The sequence below is a fragment of the Nuphar pumila genome, chromosome 12 (genome assembly GCF_984573655.1).
Source record: "Nuphar pumila chromosome 12, dmNupPumi1.hap1.1, whole genome shotgun sequence".
Taxonomy (NCBI): Eukaryota; Viridiplantae; Streptophyta; class Magnoliopsida; order Nymphaeales; family Nymphaeaceae; genus Nuphar; species Nuphar pumila.
The window spans coordinates 27,047,026-27,055,187 of NC_143260.1; the positions used below are offsets into that span (position 1 = coordinate 27,047,026).

At 45.1% G+C, this 8,162-nt stretch overlaps 1 pseudogene; it reads left to right on the forward strand.

Moving 5' to 3' along the window:
- The first annotated feature begins 1,401 nt into the window (after positions 1 to 1,401).
- On the forward strand, positions 1,402 to 7,957 carry LOC149820402 (putative pectinesterase 53; annotated as a pseudogene).
- Positions 7,958 to 8,162: the final 205 nt, after the last annotated feature.

Below are 8,162 nucleotides of genomic sequence, written 5' to 3' on the forward strand. Positions count from 1 at the left end.
TGAGACAGATTGTCGGCTTGGAAGGACGCTTCTCGATGGACGCTTTAGGATACGAGCGGTATAACTCTAACGAACGACCGACATCATGGGATGGACAGACGGCACTGGATGCCTTCAACGGTACCCAAAGCGAACCTATCTTAACCGCCGAAAATGAAGAGGTACCTGCCTCCATGGTACACACCTGCGCCACATCACCGAAAGATACAGCAGGTCGACGAGGGTCATGGACCCGGTGCCTGGCGTGTGATGAAGGTTCCGGCATACGAGACTTGCCGGAGAGGAAAATAATATGACGAATTTTTGAACGATCCGAGCCACACCTGTGACAGAAAAGTCTTGAACGGAAGTTGCGATTGAAACATACAGTACACCACCAGTCTCCCGACTTCGCCCGACACGTATCCGCCCGTCGCCTAAGGCTGCAGAAAGAAGGGTGCCATGTCGGCCAAACCAGATTCCACCCCTCTAGTACATCCTTGTTAGAGTAGGGTCGAAAGAAAGGAGCATTGAGCGACCCTTGAATCTCATTTTCTTCCAAAGCTTCCCTGTGAAGAGACTTGACAAACCACCGAACATCCCTTATATCAAGCGCTCGTCGACACAAACCGCGGACCAAAAACCCAGATAATGATGCGAAGAATCCCTGAGATAGCCTAAACGGGACCCTAACCGAAACTCCCCACTTCTAGAGCGACACCGCGAAGGCCCAAGCATTAATACCCTTCGCTAACTCCAAGAGAGCTTTTTTGTTGTGTGAAATTGACCGACTACACGAGAGACTCCAAAATCGATCCGACCCCCGCAACTTGCCTCTCATCATCAGCAAAGAGAGAGAGAGATGAGAGAGATAGAGAGAGTTACCCTGCTGCTTCGACAAGGATGCCTTCGTGATGAAGGCGCGGAAGGATCTGAAGGCGGTAGACGAGAAACTTTTTCTCTCGAACAGGAACCGAGAATCCACCAGAGCTCTTTGGGCACCGAGGGTCGTAGCGAGGAGACGGTGGGGTTGGTGGTGCAGTCGAGGCTGAACGCTCTCCTAGAGAGAGCACCCGAGGAGGGTTCTGATGTCGGGTATCCTCCGACGAACCGAATGGGACAAGGGGTCAGGGGTGTCTGGCCGTGGGTCGCCGGCCGGATTCGTAGGAGGCGAGAAACGAGAGGGGAGAAAAGGAGCAAGAATAGGGGGTGCTCGGGATAGGGGGACTGCAGGTGGCCGGACGTGGGCGTGAGGTCACCGGCGGCGGTGGTCAGAAAAAGGAAGCATCGAGAGAGAGAGAGAGAGAGAGAGAGAGAGAGAGAGAGAGAGAGAGAGAGAGAGAGTTGGGTAGCAGAGAGAGGTTGGACTTACAGAGAGCACCTGAGGAGGGTTCTGATGTCGGGTATCCTCCGACGAACCGAATGGGACAAGAGGTCAGGGGTGTCTGGCCGTGGGTCGCCGGCCGGATTCGTAGGAGGCGAGAAAACGAGAGGGGAGAAAAGGAGCAAGAACAGGGGGTGCTCGGGATAGGGGGAAGAGAGCACCCGAGGAGGGTTCTGATGTCGGGTATCCTCCGGCGAACCGAATGGGACAAGAGGTCAGGGGTGTCTGGCCGTGGGTCGCCGGCCGGATTCGTAGGAGGCGAGAAACGAGAGGGGAGAAAAGGAACAAGAACATGGGGTGCTCGGGATAGGGGGACTGCAGGTGGCCGGACAAGGGCGTGAGGTCACCGGCGGCGGTGGTCAGAGAAAGGAAGCATCACCGAGAGAGAGAGAGAGAGAGGTGATGAGAAGTTGTGGGAGGGTTTAATCGGTCAGCCATTAAATCTGTGCTTATTCTCAGGCAACAAAGCAACAGTAAATCAACTGATCTCTCTCTCTGTTGGGTCGAGAGAGAGAGAGCAGCGAGAGAGACCTCTACTGCCCTAGCCTCCACTAACAATCCTCATCCCTTTTCCTCGAGAGAGAGAGAGAGAGAGTTGTGAGGGAATTAAGGGAAATCCCAATCGAGAGAGAGAGAGAGAGAGAGAGAGAGAGAGAGAGAGAGAGAGTACACCTACAAAAGAGATGGACTGTACAAACGAGAGAGAGAGAGAGAGAGAGAGAGAGATTGGGAAAATGCGTAACAAAAGGGGGGTCATGCACTGCCCATCAGAGAGAGAGAGAGACTTTAAATAGTACACCAACAAATTCATTACATTCTAATCCTTTCATTGATCATGAACTCAGGCCTTACACACTCTCACACTAAGGGCCTACGCCCCAACCGCTCCCCACAGAGCTCACAGGGGATGCCGTCCAATGCCACAAGGAATCAGCAACTGGAAGAGCAATTCATGATGTGGGTAACATGGATAGGCACTCTAAATCACTCCCTCTTTGCAACTGCCATGAACAAGGTGTACCCTTCATTCGTGCTCACGGTCGACAAGAACCCGGTGGCCGGGGACTTTACGAAGATACAGGACGCCATCGATTCTTTACCAACCATTAATTCAGTTAGAGTTATAATCAGAGTCAATCCAGGGATCTACACGTAAGAGTTCTAGCACGTTCTCTGCTGTCTGTTTTTTGACATTAAGATTGAGCTAATCTTTGAGTTTTATTTTACCTCTTAGGGAGAAGGTGAACATTCCTCCACTGAAGTCTTTTATAACTATAGAGGGATCAGGTGCAGATAGAACAGTGGTGCAATGGGGTGACACAGCTCAAACGCTAGGACCAAGAAGGCAGCCTATTGGAACATTCAACTCTGCTACTTTTGCTGTGAATGCCCCTTCATAGCCAAGAACATTACTTTTAAGGTATTCAATATCATTAGTCATATATGCTTGTGGGTAGGGGTGGCAATCAGGTCAGGTCGGCGGGTCAGAATACCTCAACACGAACATGACCCGTTTATTAAATGGGTCGAATGTGGCAAACACGAACATGACTCATTTATTAAACGGGTAACCCGACACGACACGGTTAACTCATTTAATAAATGGGTTGACACGACACAATTACACGACACGGTGACCCATTTATTAATCGGGTCAACCCGATAACATAGACACCATCACCACCACTGGAGAGTCGGGCTCTCGGCTGCAGCTGGATAGGAAGGAGTTAGGTGGGTGACTAAAGTGTAAAGTTAGGAGTTAGGGTTATATATATAATATATATATATATATATATATATATATATATATATATATATATATATATATATATATATATATATATATATATAAACGGGTTGCGGGTTGACGGCTTAGTGTAAACGGGTTGACCCGCCTGCCTAACCCGTTTATTAAACGGGTCAAATGGGTTGGCGGGTTGGCATACCCCTAACATGAACACGACCCGTTTAATAAACGGGTTAGGTGGGTCAACCTGTTTACGACACAAACCCGTTTAAGCCAAACCCTAACCCGGCTAAGAAGCGGGTTGGCGGGTCGGGTCCCCTACTTGTGGGTCAGTTTTTAGAATCATGGATTCAGCACTCTTTTAGAGTCCGGACTGTGACAAGTTTAGGTCCAGGCATGTGGGCCCCAGCACTACTTGTTATGTCTTGGGGTGAGACACTTTGAATATCTAATGTAATCACGCATATAATCATAGTTTTACCAAATAACATCTAAATTTTGGGAATGCAAATCTAACTTTTATAATTTATTAATAAAATGGGTGGGATGACATTTCCCATCACCGAAATAGAAGAGAGCAAAGAACATTTGTGCATGTATCAGTTGTGCACTTCTTCTAATATGACGACTGCTCTAATATATAGTTATTTTGTGTTCAAAAGAAAAATATTTTATGGTGGGGCTGAAGTGTTTGAAGGCTGAAACTGGGGTTGGGCTAAGCTTGTTAAGTACATGGAGCACACTTGAAGCAGTGTCAGTTCTTATTTGGATGGTGAGTTTTCCATTTTATGGTAGCAAAATGCTAGAGTTCATGAGCTTGGTCATGTTTCATTTCGTTCTGCGAGTCAAGGGTTCCTCAGAAACTGAAAAAGATTTACAGTGTTGGTAGGGTTCCACTTGACATCAAAAAGATTTCCCTAGGCCTTTTTTGGAGTAACCAGGACCCATTTTTTCCAAGAGACGTACGAAATGCCTCTTCAAAAAATTTCCTCCATCTGTGGGATTTCCTCGCGAAAACATTTCCCCATGGTGGGGGATGGTGAGGAGTTTCGTGGGAAACTTGGCATGTATGGTTGTTGTTTCACCAGTGGGGAAAAAGTCCCACCAACAGGGGCCTCGGCTTGTTTGGTAGGAGCGGTTAGTGTACGTCACCTTCTGATGGGACGTTGCAAGATCAAAACCCAATGGTATATTGTATAACTGGTGGGGGTCTGCACAACCCCAGCTTTGCCTATAAAAAAAAATCTGGGATAAAAGTCCGATTGATTTCCTGGAAAATGGCTCCTTTTCTCATGTGAAACAGGCGCATTCAAGGACATTAATTGTTATCAAATTTTTGGCAGTTTGATCCATTGGAACTTGTGCCTTGTTCTTCCAATAGTGAGATAGGATTAGGTTTATCACATAACTTTGTCTTAAAATTAGGGATGGCAGTGGACTGGGGCCGGGCCCGGCCGGGGACAAGGTCTCTACCCTTGCCCTATCTCAAAATCCGAACCTCCATCTCGCCTCCATCTCTGCAAGGGGATGAATTTTAACCTCCACTACCACCTCCATCCTTGTTTTATGTCCTCCATCCCCGGTCCAAACGGGGGTGAGACCCTGTTTTTTCTCGATCTATAGTCATCCCTTGAAGGATTGGGGACGGGGCGGGGATTAAGACGGGAAGAGGGAGGGGGCGGAAGAAAGCATAAGTCCATCCCTGCACGGAGATAGATTTTAACCTTCAACCCCGCCTCCATCCCCATTTCATACCCTGTCCAAACGGGTGAGGCGGGGTCCCCCGGTCCACTGCCATCCCTACTTAAAATGTGAAAGCCTTCACTGTGGTGTGGACTCAAACAACTTTACCTGAGTCAACTGTTGGCAGGGGCTTAGGAACCCTAGGTAGTCCATTTTGTTGCGTAGCCCTTTATTAATAAGTGCTTCAAACTAACTTTGGAGTGACAGCCATAGTGTATGGCATCTTGAGTTGGACACCTTTTTTTTTTGTGGAAAGAATGGAAGACCTCTTGTTATCTTCGTTGGATGTAGTGGTATGAGTATGACTGATCCATATGTCCTCGGATTGTGATAAGCCGCATGAATTTATGCTTATTCCCCACCTACATGCACCTAATCTCACAACACAACAAAAAACTTGATGGTGGTGATGATGATAATGATGGTCACGGTCATGACTATTGATCTAGTCAAGATAATTAGTTTTCTTTTTTTATCGACAAAGAGAAGAAACCACCGTTATAGTTCAAACGTCTTGTTACAGGACGAGAGGTGCCACCACGTTCATGGTGGTCCTCTTCTGGTGCCCTTACGTTGTAAAACCCCACAAGAACTTCCCCATAAGCTCTTGTGCCTAACCAATTAAGAACCAGCCATAATCCTAGTAAGGCTGATGTCTCAAGGCATATAAGCTAAGGGGTCATTTTTTATGCAGCGGTGCTTAGCTTGCAGTGGAAGCTCCACTGCTGATGAACATTTCTGGAAATGTAGAAATGCCAAGATGGGTGGCTGTGAAGCAGGTCGCTGACACCGCATATAATGTGAATTCTATAAGCTAATTCAAGAACATGAATGTTTTTCTGCAGAATACCACGCCAGTTCCAGCACCCGGAGCAGTTGGGAAGCAAGCAGTGGCGCTTAGGATCTCAGGTGACACAGCTGCATTTGTGGGCTGCAAGTTTCTAGGTGCACAAGGCACACTCTATGATCAAGTGGGCAGGCACTACTACAAGGACTGCTACATTGAAGGCTCTGTGGATTTCATCTTTGGGAATGGGCTCAACCTGTTTGAGGTTAGCAGTCTCTTCCCAACTTGGCCTATTTTGAACTCCCAAGTATTCCTTTTAACCCCAAAAAGTAGTACCAAGTATTCTTTTTCTGATAAAAAATAAAACGCATTGGTACTTGGTAGTCTCTCTTTCATGTACTCTCTTGGCTTGTCTTTCTTTCCTTTTAGCTTAGCCCGTGAAATCTAGTCCTGTGTTTTGGTTATGTGACAAGACAATCGACAACAAAGTAGTCCACAGATTCTACGTTGGTTGTTTTCTTTTCAGGTAAATTTTTTTGTCCAGACCCACTTTTACTTAACTACACCTGCAAGTTAAAGTTGGATGGGAAGGGTATTTTCAAAATTTAACCATGGTGAAGTGGTTGGGGGCAACAGTAAGTCACAGCAGGTCTTTACACATATGGGCATACTTTTAGTGGTTTTTATTACTTTTTAATAGTGTTTAATAAAAGTATATTTTATATTAAAATATCAAAAATAGTTTCTATTAAAAATTTGAAAAAAAATGTCCTCGTGTGTTTTTTTTTTTTTAGAAATTTCAAACTCTCATATTCAGACCCGAGTCGTGTTTCAGGTTGTACCCATTGTTTTCTGACGTAGATCAGGAATTTTAAGGGAAAAAAGATCCCTATTTGACAATATAAGCTAAAATATGTCTCTAAATAAGAATTATTCTTTTCCCCTTAGGATAAGCCTGCTTTTGTAATTGTTTAGCATTCAAGTCTCTCTCTTTTTTTCAACTTTCACTGCAACTTTCTTGAGTGGAGGTAGTGGTAGGCTTGGTAGCATTTCATAGGATCTAAAGTGAACAAAAAGTTGAAAACTCAGCTAGCCTTTCTTCTTTTTCATCTTTTTTTTTTTTAAATCTTTGACAATCTCCTTTTCTGTTGACAAAGTGACCATAGGAATCATTTTCTTGAAGAGGGAGAAATGCTTTTATGCATGGTGTCATTGTACAGAGGCTGCCTGGCAGCCGTTCATCTCATATTTAACAAAACCCAAGAGTAAGAATATCAGCAATGAACGGTTGAAAATGTCCTGCATAAAAAGCATTTCTGACCAATAAAACAAAAGGTTGAAAAAAAAAAAAAAGAGTGGCTAGAACTTAGATGTGCCTTGGACCGGGTCTCTTCTCTTTTGTTATGGGAATCCAACTCATTCCACAAGGAGAGCAGATCCAATAATCGAGACCAATACTTAGCAGCTTTCTATGAGGACAGATCAGGTGATTTGACAAAAAAAACAATTTTTTTTGTGTTTTGAAATCACCACCATTCATTGTAAAAGCAGTGGGCCCACTAAAATTGCTGATATCCTCAGTTCGAAACGGATGGTGGTGATTGAAGTGACGGGGCCGGTTGTGACTTCAAGACACAAAAAAATGTGTTTTGTTACTTAGAAAGCTGTCATTCATCTTAGGGCTGGGCCCACCATACTGCAGGAAGTTGTGCCCGAAACACGCGGCCTGATCTAGTGGGTTGTGTACTTTGGTGTCCACAAGAGTGAGTCCATTTTAACCAACAGGGGTTCAGCTTGTCTACTTGATGACACAGGCTTCTCATTTGTGAATGAATTGTAGGGTAACAGGCTCAGGTGTTGTGTACCTAGGGAGGGCATGAGGGGCCTTCTCAAGGGTCATTTTTGCTTACACATACATGGACAACCTCCTCATCATCCCTCAAGGGTGGTACAATTGGGGTGATCCCACTAGACAAATGTATAGTTCCCCTAATCCCTTCTTTTCTTACATTACCACTACTCTTTTTGCATAAAACATGACCAAGTTCAAGAACTCCAAGCTTCATGAACTTGGTCATGTTTCATGCGATCATAACCAAATCAAACCAAATGTATAATATCCTAATATAGTCAAACACGTTTACGATTATTTTCAGGACTGTTTTTTATGGACAATACAAGTGCCTGGGGCCAGGAGCAAACTATGCAGGCAGGGTTGCTTGGTCAAGAGAATTGACAGATGAGGAGGCTAAACCTTTTATTGATCTCAGCTTCATTGATGGCACGGAGTGGATCAAGATCTGATAGTGCATTACCAAAAATACACTGCAAAATAGTGCCAAAGTCACCATTGTCATTTGTTCATGACCTTATTCATCATTCATTAAAAGGAAAGAAGAAGCATTAGGCGCTTAGCCACTGGGTCTCTTTTCTCAATGCTGTGTGAAAATCTGGAATCAGATCTGGTTGCAACCATAAGGGCGCGTTTGATTCATGGGACAAACGCCATCCGATGCACCCTT